Raw genomic sequence first — 12,741 nt, 5'->3', positions numbered from 1 at the left:
TGGGCCAAACACAATCCGGGGTGTGAACTAGTAGGCACTGGAAAGAAAAACACTGAATATTAGTGGAGCTGCCAAATTCACCATTGTCTGTATGGTTTTTTGCCGCAGTCATGATTCATTCCCCAGCACCCAAACCTCAGCATATGGCGTCACCTCTCACAGTGTTTGTTGTGAACTTTAATGTGGAGCCTATAAAAGTAGATTAAGAATAATACAGTGGCAGCATGTGGCACCCTTTTCTCCACAGAAAGAGCATGGGTTGGTTGTTGAACATCACAACTGTGCCACATGTGGATCATTACGAGAGCCAGGCAGGGATTGTTAAAACTTCAATGTGCTTTTATATTAGTGCTTTGAAGCAGAGCAAAGGAAAAATACTTTCTAATCAAGGGCCCGGAAAAACAAATGCCACAGTGATCAAACTGTAGAAAGACCCATCTCCAGCTCAAGACGCCAGTCATGTTTACTGAAGGAAAATCCAAACTAAATAGTAAAAGATTGATAAAACAGGTCCATCTGTATTTACTATTTGTTTTGTTCAGTAACTCGTTCTGGAAAATTCTTTAAGAAGGCATCAAATAACACTTTCTCATTACGATAAATGGAATTCATATCTGGAAACAGACGGTAAATACAATTTAGCAGGCCCTCCCTTTTTGGATCGAGTCAAGATAAGCATACAAGAGTTTGCCCTACATTAGGTCTGGAGTTTGGCATGAGACCACACTGTAATTGTTTCACTATGTCGCTTGTCAGTTGCACAATCACTAAGACATTAGGGCGTCTTATTTTAGCCCTCCAAAACATCAAAGTCTGATGAAATGCCACTGTTATCACCACGTTGTGCTCTCAGTAAAAACATTTGACTGCCAGACTCTTAAATTTGTTCTCCAAATGTTTCATTTTCTATGTTGATGGAAGCTCTCCAGCACTGATTCAGTCTACATGTGGGCTCAATGACAGAGTGCGCATACAGTCCAGTCAAGTATGGCTAACCCAATGTTTGTATGCAAAAACATTTGGTTTGCAATTTAACAATGCAGTAGAGATTTTAAATTACAGTATAAAAATGACAGAGTTTTACGATATGATGACACAACTTCAAACATCTGTGTCACAAATAATGATGTCAGGCTTCAACATGGTACACCCAGAATGAAGTATTCCTTCTCAAGAAAAAACACAACGAAAAGTGTCAAAAATTCAAGAAGCGGAGGCCAAGTTGTCCTGACTTTGAATCACCAATAGTAATAGGGTGTCTACCAATAAAAGACTGACGATCTTAGTAAGTGTAAAAGTAAAACTGGCAACGTGCACCCAGCTTAGTGGCATAGGATAGCTTGTTAGCTTGAAAAAATACATGAATGGAGACTTCTGTATTTTGTTGTATGGCACTCAACATTCAGCACAAAATGCCAGGTTGCCACGGCACGACATGCCCAAATCATACTGCTGAGAATCCCTGGAAATTTGTGTGTACAGCTGTTAGCTCGGACACTCCACTTTATGGCATTATTAACTTTATAAGTTACCAGCTCGTTGATGAACAAGTAAAGTTTGGGTATTTTTCTCAGGAGCTTGTGGTGGAGACAGTCTTAGAGCTTAAACAAGATCTAAAAATGTTGTATTTTAAACATGTCAGTATTGTAAAGTGCTTGTTTATGAGGTTCATTCCACCAAATTAGCAACGTTAAACACATACACATAGAAAATGAAAATTAGCCAAAAGACATCATATTGTTCCAAATGCCCATCCTCAATCTCTTATATGGGCAAGAGTCCTAAAAGAATACATAAAAGTGTACTTTATAGCCGTCCTGATCGCATGCTCTGTGCACAAATTCTGATGAGTATGACATCAGGGGATTAATGTCATAATGAAGTCATTATGCTAACACTGGATGACGAGTTCTTATAACAACCATGAGCTGAAAGAAATGACAAATATGTTATAGACATGGGATCCTTTAAGAGGAAAAATAGTTTAAAACAGAATTTTAAATTAAATGTAGCTTTTTAATTTAGTCCTTTATCCTCAGAATGTAAGGTCTGTCACTCTGAGATGAATTTCCTATACGAGACAAATTTCTGCAATCACTGCTCTACTGTCTGGATCTCTTGTAGTTTCAAGTTACACACATCAGGGCTTTAGAAAGTTCAGAACACACATGCTTTTTCTTTATTGTCAACTAGCTGATTTGTATGGCTGTCGTCGCCAGTTCAAGCAGCCTTGAAGTTTCCACTCACTGTGAAAATGCTTATTTTATTTTGACATTTGCATGTTTTGACATATTCACTGAAACACGGTAAGGCTACGTATGTCCAGTGTAGAGTCAATGAAACCACAATGCAGTCCAGATGCTGGGTGAAGAATGCCAATAGGAATCTGGTGGATCAATTTAGAAGTCAATTCCTTTTTTCTAGATGGTGCAAACTAGATATCCCCCTTTAAATCCACTTTCCCTTTAAGCCACTCGTGTTCTGAAAGTAATCTGAAGGCTTGAACAGCAAATCAGTGGTATTCTTAGCCTGAGATGACCATATTAAGAAGTTCCTCTCTCTCTACGACATCATATAGAGTCAAAAATAGGACATTTTATGACATTTTATATATACAGATCTATACAGTATTTTATGATACAGTCTGCGTCATATTAAAGTTCTGTCAAGTTATAAGTTCAGGTGGTGCAAAAGTGTTTCAGACCCATGCGTGATGTTTGTCCAGCCTGCCTTGAATCAATATTTCTCTTTGCCACCATGGCGTTGTGTTTAAAGGAGGTGAGCTGAAGACACGTGTACAGCCCGCTTTGACCCCCTGAGATGTTTACTATGCTGTTAAGATTGCTTTGAGGAGTGTGTGAGCAGAATTTAGCGATGGAGTCACAGTTGGCTGTGCTCCAAAAATAGCGCGCAAAGGCCTCGGTGTGCAGTCCTATTGGCAGTTGCAGCTGGGCTTTGGGTGGGGCCGTTGCTTTTCTTATGACATATTTTTTGTAGAAATACAAATTAACAGGATTATCCCCTATTTTCATATTTGAGTTCTGGGAAAATCTGTTGCAAAGTAAGTCCTCATTCAGCAGCTGGTACTGAAGTGGGTTTGAGCAAGGCATCAGCTGAACGCTGGTCGCTCGGGTCAGGCGGCTCAGTGGAGGTCTGTGGTTAAACTGGGCAGATTCTCAGTGTTACTATAAACAAGGAAGTGTAAAAAACATTTTTTTACACATGCAAAAAAATCTTTAAACGGCACAAAATAAGTGGTTAATTTATCTTCCTGTTTGTTACATTTCATCATTTATTATCATTATCATTAATATTATTGTTCCATCAAAATAATTTAGACGGAAATAGAATTGATACTTCCCGTTCCCAAGGAAAGCTCTTAGTATGTAAAAGTTACAAAACTCTAGAGCCACTTCCTCATGATTGAGAGCCCTTCCTGTCTGTATCCATAAAGGTGTTTGTCAGATAAAGGAGATTCCCCTGCAGGCTCACCCCGCCGTGACTCAACTCTCAGAGTGTCACACAAGGGAAGTATCGTGTTAGCTAATTTTATCACACAATGCACGCTGCTGTCATCGCAGCTCCGGTGACAAATGACGCCTTATCTTGAGGGCTGTTGTTTGTTGTTGCTGAGTAATGTCCTAGCCACTCGCTCCCGTCTCTGGAGCTTTCATCTGCTCGCCTGTCAATTGTCACAAACCGCACTCACGTGCGCACACACACGCAAACAGCGACACAATCGAAAATGCTCCAGTAGCGCTCTGCAGAAACAAGGCAAACTTTCTTTGATATGTAGACAAACTCAAGTGTCATTTCCCCCATGGGAGGATTGCTTTCTATGTTCGCTTTTTCCTCTCTGATTTAAGCTTTCCACCGCTCGGCTTCATGCCCTTCACATTTGCCCGTGTATAATCTACAGAAGACAGACTTGTAGTGTAACACGGATCAACCTCCTCCTCTTTCCTTTGTAAATGGTTCGACCCCGTTGGCAGCGAGGCCCTGATGAAAGGGACATGTGTTACTCATAGGGATTCTTGTTTATTTGGCTTCCATACTTGCATACTTGCATTAAGGCCAAGTAAACTGGCCTTTAGGCGGAAGAACAACTGGAGAGATGTCAAGCACCGTTACGCTGTTTGATCACTTTCACTATTGGGACGAGATCTGAACCACTGATTGATATCTAGCACTGATAGCGTAATGCCTCTTGTGCACTTCTAAAATCCAAAAGTGTTTGCACATGGAGAATGGTTTGCACAAAGAAATGCTTAAGGAAACAAAACACACACACATCAGATCTCTAACAGTGCCTGAGGAAAGAGGAGGCACCTGCAGGCCCCTTGTCATACAAAGGCAGGTAACCAGTGGCTCATTCTGGGGATAGGATTGGGTTTTGTTGTAGCCACATGTTAACCGGGCAAATATTCAGAAAGTAGAAGATGTCTAATATTTTAGCATTTCAATTTTTCTTGTAAGAGCTTTTTAATTTAGAGGTTCTCAATAGGCATAAACCCCTAACCCTAGCAGGGTTCACTGCTGACCTGATGATTGTTCATTTGATTCTGAGTGTTTGTGCTTCGCTGATGAGCCTATCCGGTTACACTTTTTGAGAAATACAATGAATAATCTTCTAAACCCTGTCTGCTACATTTTTATGTAAGACTGAAACAAGAGCCACATCACAAAAAGAGGACGAGAAGGGCAGCATTATCAGACTGTGGATCACCTGCGAGCCGATCCGTTTAGTTGGAGGCCCTCTGACCTCCTTCACAGCTGTTTCTTGTTAGTGCTTTAAAACCAATTCACAGAGTTTCCACGCTGAATCCTGCCCCGAAGAAAGAGGCCAGACAAGAGAGGGGTTTGTGAGATCCGGCTTGTCTGTGTGTATATAAACAGCGCAGTCTTAATGTTTTATCTTATCAGGATAGCTGACCTGAGAGTGCAGGGGCTAGCACTTAAGATGCTCATCCCTGTGTTATGAACCACCAGCAGTCAGCTGTTGCTTTTGAGCTCTCTAACCCTAACCCTAAAATCGTTTTGTTTAAACCCTTTAGCATCCACCAGCAACTCATCTAAGGTTAGGTACTGAGGGTTTAAGTTAACATCCTGCCTCTTTGGAACATCTGTGAGACTTCATTTGAAGGAAAACGCCTTACGGCTTCATGAGATTTGTCTATTTAAACATGTGACTTAAACAAAACTTAACCCTGACAAATAAGTACAGTACAGTGAATTCTTTATACTGTGTAGCTTTCTAATGCAAACATGCATTTAAGCAAAGTGGAAGGATGTTGGCTGTGTCCTGCAGTCGAGGCTGAAATGGCCCACCTGCTTTTAGAGCTGTTGTAAACTTTGCTGCTATTAATGTCTCAATGAAACTAATGGACATCAGTCGTTTATTTAATATAACTTCCACGCTGATGGATATAAACATTTTCAGCAGTATAAATTATTCTAAACATAAATTATTTTTCCTCTGAAACAATTTACCTCTGGCCTTTCTAAGCCTGCGTCTTCAGTAAGGGGAAGTGTGTATCCTTCTGGAAGACCAAAGACAGGCAATCTGATGGAGACCAGGTCTGTCCAAAAGATACTCCCCAGCCTCCTCCCAGGACCTGGGGAGCAGCTTACCCATGGGGGACACCTCACCTCGGGGTGAACCCCAGCTGGGACAGCTTTAGATTGATGTCCGCTGCCTCCTTCTCCCACACATTGTATGCCATTTTGGGCACTTCCTCTGTCCTTCCCCTTCTTTCCTTTAAAGAAAAAAGCCCAGTTTGTAATTCAGGGGGGTCGGGTGGCTGCTTTTGGGTAAAGGATGCTGTCATAGAACCGCTGAGGATGCTCTTTGTGTGAACTGGCAGCCTCTTCATCAGCTGTGCATGAGAGGTTAAAGGGCTCATGGGAGACAGACAAAGCTCTCCTGCCAGCTCTTGCCATTTGAGCTTACTTGGCTTGATTGGTGCTTGCTAACACTGTTTGGACCGGACAGAGGTCGTGCATAAACCCAGTTTTTGATAAGTAGGAAAAGCAGAAAATGTGGTCGCGACACCTCATTATGTCAAGTATCACTCCATTGGATGTTAAACACATTTACAGGGGGCCTTCCGGTTTTTCCTTACATCCTCCTGACCTCCACAACGGTGACAAACCCAGTGTGTTAATTACCTGATCTGCTTCACACCTGTGCTCTAAAGTGACCAGGCAATAAATCAGAAGTCTGTACAGGAAGCTGATTATCCCGACACCCCATCAGTCTTCAGAGAGAGGCCTGCTGCAGGCTACCTGAATGTTAGCACAGGATACACCAAATCCTGCTAAATCTCACGATTCAGGCTTAGTGGTGCATATCATATTTGTGTTTTTAGTCCATTATAAGTCTCAGTGGGTGGAGAGCCACAAATGTAGCCAGTGTTCTTTAGAAAAAGAGCTAAAAATGGAAATTTGGAAAAAGTCTGGAGGTAAAACTGACAAAATTGCTCCTGTTTCCCTCAGCACCTCTTTTACACCAAAGAGAGATATTAGCTCAGTAGCTAATGGCAACCCAGGTGAGATAAGGTCTTGGTAGAGCTCAGTCTTTAGAACAATTAGGGGAGGCGGTGCAGCACCTTGTAGCCCAGGTGATGGATCATACTGGTGGTGGGTTCGTGGGGTTAAAGCTAAGACTGAGGAGTGATTGGCCGAAGCAGACGTGCTGAACTGACAGAGACTAATCACAGCAGAGAGGAGCCAGCTGGGCCTGAGAGGGATCTGTAAACACGCCGGGACAGGATCGGATGCAGCAGAGGTCTGGGCGAGTAGATTCAGCATATGTGGGGGTGGGGGTGTCATGGCAATGAGACATAAACACAGGATCAGCAACAGACTTGTTACGATTTTAATCACTCACTGACATGCACACAGTACATCATAAAAAAAAGAATATCAATAGATGTCAGCCTATTTACAGAAATTTTAGTATAAACAATTATCCAACTGTCTATTGTTTATCTTGGTTTGGGTCACGGGGGCAACAGTATCAACACAGTACCTACACGTCTCTCTCCTCAGACACTTCCTCCAGTTCTTCTTCTGGTGGGATGGACACTGAGGCATTACCAAGGCAGCTGAGAGACATAATCGCCCAGTATGCTCCACGCCTCCTCCCAGTACCACTGAAATTCCTGGGAGCCATCCAGGAATCATCCTGCTCAGATGCTGCACCACCTCAGTCGGCTCCGTTTGTAGCAGCTCTTCGCTGAGCCTCACCAGCTTTTTCTTGTGTCACTATCCTGATCAGCAAAGTTTAGGACCCAGCTCAACAGTTTTTGTCAAGTCTACCTAAGGATCCTTCAGCTTCAACTCGAGAGATTTCTGATGGATGCGCATGATTCATATGTAGAGCAGTTCTAGCTGTGCTGGTCAGTACTGCAGTTCCCCTGATTCGGTTCAGTTTCAGTTCAACAAACAGGAACCTACTAGAAAAGCCTTGCTATATTTTTAGGACTTGGAGACCCAAACAGAACTGAAAGCTGATAATGTAATTTGACCAACCTATTATTACATCCCTCCTCTTTTTTTTCTAACCAGCTTTAAGGATTACAAACAAACCATACTATTAGCAGAAGTTTTTAAATGCTGCATATTATTTGATCCCAAGAAGCAAAACTGACTAAATTGTCCAACTAAAAAAACTTTAGTCTACAGTACAGAAGTATTAGGATCCAGCACCAAATCTAACCTGTACTTGACATTATTATATTTGAAATATCCAATATCCTGATGTTCCATAACATAGTTACACTGATGATTCAAAACCTCTGGAAAACAATTGTGTCAGTGCTTCCAGGCTGCGAGCGTTTTGGTGTGTACACCATAACATCTACAGACTTAGCAGGAGTTCACAGGGACTAATGAATTTCCGCTCAAACCATCTTGTGTCATTACGGAGACCACTGGCCTAATCCACTTACCTTCTGCCCAGAATCCCCCTATCAATAAAAAAGGTATCATTTTACCTTCCCTGAGGGTTGTTAAAAGTAAAGAGCCACCCTGTTAAGACTTCCTTTCAAACATGGCAGTGGTTTTCGTGCTCTCCTGTAAGCCTCTAATCCTTCTGTCGCCATCACTCGCCCATGTACTGCCCTAGAGGAAGCGAAGTCTTGCAAATTAAACCTGCAGGTTTCATGTTGTGTGTGTACTGCAGGATTCCCGGATTAGGCTAAACACACACTTTTTTTATTAACCTTGAGCATAGCACTTGCTGCAGTGTGTGTGTTTGAAAAGGGCAGTTCTGTTGAAGCTCCGAGCGGCACGTTTGTCTCAGTCACTTTCTGGACGTCTGCTTACGGAGACCGAACTGCAGAACAAATCAATGTCTGTCTGTGTAATTGTGAATGTGAGTGTGTATGCAAGCACATGAGCGTTTGTGTATAGCCGTTGGCACGGTGCTGTGTAGTTAGGACTCGGGCCAACTTTTTCTAGTGGAATTTCCTGTCTGAATCGCGCACCCCCACCGCTCCTGCTCCTCTGCTTTCTCGCCCCCATCTTTCTCCCCGCCTCTTTCTATCAAAGCACAACAGAAGCCTTTTTCCTGAAAATTATTCCTGGCCTGCTCTGGCCTTTCAGGGTATTATTATTATTATTATCATTGAGTACTTCCTCAAAGATATGAACCCACTCCGCTCTCCACTTTAGCGTAGTCCTGATCTGGGACTTCATAATGCAAAAGTGCTTTTCCTTCTTCCTCCCCTGAGTCATGAGACTCGAAGTAGCCTTTGTCGACATCGAACACCTGCCATTGTCTTTAGTGAGAGATCAAACCGAGGATTCAAGATGCAAACTAAAAAGAAGGGGTGGATGTGGGGCTCTTCCTGCTGCTTGGCAGGATGTTTAGCATGTCTGGAGCCTTCTTATGGGGGTCATGGGGGAGCAAAGATTTGTTCAGTTTTAAAACAAACATGTTACCAGAGTTCAGAGCAGATGTGAAGATTGAAAACGACTCCAGGTCAAAAGTCCCTGTGGCCGGGTTTGATTCATGAGATAAGACAGCCGGGTCTCACGGCATGAAATGGATGTTTGTTCACGATAGTTTGTAACTTATGTATTTCAATAGGAAGTTTGTTTAGTGTTTGTTTGTGAGGGGTTCGGTGGGACATGTAAATCCTGGCAAACAACTCTAAACTGGCAACGATTGCATTTTAACACATATGATCTTTTTAAAACGTAATCATACAATTCTATTAATAAATCATGTGGTCACTCGTGTTACTGTTATATCCTTAACAGTGGAAAACTGTTAAACAGTGAATAAGTAGATATTAGACCGATCTGATAAAAGATCATATTCAGGTGAGTAAAAATAAAAAGGGGAACACAACCTAATATTCCAAATGTCCTAACTATTTTCCAGTCTCCAGTGGGACTGTGTTGCATAAGACTGTGCCAAAACAAAAGTCCCTCAGTGCTCCGTGCACGACACGCTCAACTGCATATTGAGAATGATAATGAATGCTATAATAAAAATAGTTGACACACGATCCTACGGCTATTCCATGGTATGTACTTTTAGATATAATGTTAGATGCTGAGTTCTAAACTGTTTGCAATGACACAGCAGAAGCAAAACACTTGTGATGTCAGAGATCCACTAAATGTGTGTTTGTGCAAACACTCAGAAACCACAATGCAGCTAAAATACACAAAGGCTTCTATCTGAATAAATAAATGTGAATAAATCACATTGTAAGCAGTGAATCCATGGTACAATCTTGCTGTGTAAGTAAATCTAAAGTTGTCACTGTGATTATTTTATCCTCCATGTCTCTGGCACACTGATTGCTTTTGGGACACTGTGCTAATGCCATCCACACAGTTTTGGCTATATGAAGCCCAGGGTGGAGTAACCCCACATGCCAGCACGCCCAAAGGGGACAGACGGACGGTAAATCAAGAAGCTGAGGCGTGTGAATCGTCCCAGCCGTGTACCTGTCGGTAGTTGTCCCTGCAGCCCAGCAAACAATGCAGCTGTCTGGGTGATGGAAGGTCCTGCTCAGCCCTTATAACCCCCACATCCAGCAGCACCATCCTGGGAGGGGGTGGGGAGAGGCTTCATGCAGCCTCTGGAGCTTCTGCTTGGTGCTGGTTCTTTTAGTGTTGGTGCATGTATTTTCTCTAATGTCCTGGGCATTAGTCCTTACAGAAGAAACACCAAGACTTCTTCCTGTAGAATGTGATACATTATCCAAAAAGACTTAATCACTGTACATTAGCTTTGCACAACCGCACAATATATAATAAGTAAAGAAAAAGTAAGCTTCATCATCCTCTTCACCAGAGATGTGCCAGGAAGCACAAGCAGGGGGCACCCCTCACACAAATCACCAACTTCTGGCTCCACTTGTGAAACAAAGCTCAAACTTCTTTTCCCCAGCTCTACGTTTCTCTCGCGCATTTACTGGCTGCCTGTTTTGGCTTGGTCACCAGAAGCTGACTTGGATTTGGCTGACCGTCTTGCTCAAAAATAAATAAATAAATAAAATGAGGGCAGGTCAGTGGCTGAGAACCAGCAACATAGGTCTCAATAGAAACAACAAGCCCTTGGCCTTTACAGTTCAAGGAGGAGAAGAGGCACCAGACAGATTTTTACAACTCAATTTGTCTTCTAGATCAGGTCTCACTGTACCGCCCATATGGAAAAGAAATAGTAAAAACTTATATGATTTACTCATGAAAGTGGCCACTTTCTCATTACTTTCATATATTGTTTTAGTAAGTATCCAAAACATACAAGTTTCATTATATAATTTTTCAAGGGATCTTATATCTGTTTTTACTCTTGTATGCTTTTCATACAAGTTTCACACAAGACAGATACAAACTTTATAAGATTTATATATATCTTTTCCATATGGGCGGGCACATTCAGCGATTAATAAAACCTACAGGGTTTTTTTTTTCCACAGCTCTCTGAACTAATAATTTATTTATTTTTTTAGAATTTGCTAATTTTTTACAAATGAAAATCTTGTAGCACAGTATAGAACATGTGTATATGTGTGGCTGCTTTATTTTGACTACACTATTACAATGGCATAGACATCGGGACATAAAATGTCAGTTAGAACCAGAGGGTAAAGTCTCATTAGCTTTACTGACTGCCGCCATGTTGGTTTCGCTGAGCTGGACTAACTATATTTGGATGACAGATGACATGAGTTCTGTGTTATCAACTGCTAGCTAGCCTGGATATTAAGCCATATCCATAGACCGTAATTGGTGCAAAGTAAGAGCCAAATAAAATCCAAGAATTTAATTCACCAAAAATTGAGCATTTTTTAAAACAATTTCTGAGTCATAAAAATTAGAGATATGGGTGTGCTGCACTGCAGTTAAAAATCTATTTAAATTGTTTTGTACAATTCTTATCTTAATCTCATGGTTTCAACAGCGTCGTTAGGGCGATGCCTCAGTAAACCGGGCCTGTCTAAAGTCTGTTTTCAAAGGGTAAAATAATCGCTGAGCGTTAATGCGTGGTCTTAAAAAAATTCCACTCCTGTCAAATGTTATACAGTTCAGAGCTGCCTTCAGGGAACCTGTCCTCCACCGATCATGTGTGAGCCAATCCAAATTAACCAAGAACAAGATGGTGCAACATCACAATGATTGCCTCAGTCACACTAACAAAAGGCTCTATTAGGGTTAATGTCTGTCTTTGTAACTGCCGTCGCCTAAAAACAACATCCAGTATTTAGCCATAGCCTGCAGGCACAGAGTCCTGTTACACACCTTGTTTTCACAGTGCTGGCTAAAGTGAATTAGCACACCTGAGGCACATCTCATAGAGAAAGGTGTTGTTAACAATGCAAACACTGAATGAAATGATATTATATTTATACACTATACACACAACTGTTGCTTAAATGTTTAAAAAAACATTTTTCACTAACAGGTGAAACTGCAGAACTTCTGCCCGGTGACAGAAATTAAAAAAAAAAGTGAGGAAGACGTTCTTGCACTGGTTTAATTTGGGCTGAACATGAGTGAATATTGCTTGTCATCCCATTGGTGCTACAACAGTTTCCTCCTGACACTTGATGCCAGTGTTTTTCTTAGGCTGAGATAATGATCTGCTTTGACCTTTAACCCTTCTGGTCTTGGGCTTACTTGTCCTTGTGAGGACAGAACTCCTTTTTTTATTCCCTGGGATCGGCCCAGTGGAGCTGCACGGCACTTTGTCTTTTTCCTCTTATAGTGAACAAACAACTGGATTTGCCAGTCAGATTCACAAAAAGTCCCGATGAGATACGGCATATTTTTCTCCATCAAAGATCTGAGATGTAAACATTTTAAAGTGGAGAGAATTAGCCAGCCTTTATGTGTGATTAGACCTCTCCTCCTCCTTAAATCATGACGGTAAAGTTTCCTATGATCTGCTGCTCTAATGACAGTAATTAATGAAAAACGGCTGTTCTAATGAGACTTCCCTTGAGCCATCAGAGCATTTATGGCAGGAAATGGCAGATTCATGCATTTTTGGTCTGACACATAAAGCAGCATTCATTGTTGTGTAAAACTTGCTTTGGTCTTATTGGGCGGAGAGGGAGCAGTTAATGAAGGTTCTTCAGGCACATATGGGTCGGTTTTAATTACTCCTGCATTATGTGAACTGTAAAATGGAACGGCCACTAATCAGTAACTGTATTCCAGTTTTTCGGCGAGCGTTAAGAAATGCTGTTCTCTAACGCTTCTCTGTCTTTTGTG

The 12,741-nt window shown here is 41.7% G+C and overlaps 1 protein-coding gene across 2 annotated transcripts in view; it reads left to right on the top strand.

Annotated features, from left to right (window-relative positions):
• Positions 1-12,741, top strand: part of gli2a (GLI family zinc finger 2a) — an 84,816-nt gene that overhangs the window by 35,478 nt on the left and 36,597 nt on the right. The window contains exon 1 of one of the 2 annotated variants that reach the window (XM_035911281.2): positions 7,223-7,400. The exons of the other annotated variant lie outside the window; for it this stretch is intronic. The gene's annotated coding sequence lies outside the window, so the exon portion shown is untranslated. Of the gene's footprint in view, positions 1-7,222; positions 7,401-12,741 lie in introns of those variants that run through there. 2 annotated transcript variants of the gene reach the window in all.

Source organism: Neolamprologus brichardi, chromosome 16 (genome assembly GCF_056152115.1).
Source record: "Neolamprologus brichardi isolate AB-2024 chromosome 16, ASM5615211v1, whole genome shotgun sequence".
Classification (NCBI taxonomy): Eukaryota; Metazoa; Chordata; class Actinopteri; order Cichliformes; family Cichlidae; genus Neolamprologus; species Neolamprologus brichardi.
This window is presented reverse-complemented; position numbering and strand designations above follow the sequence as displayed.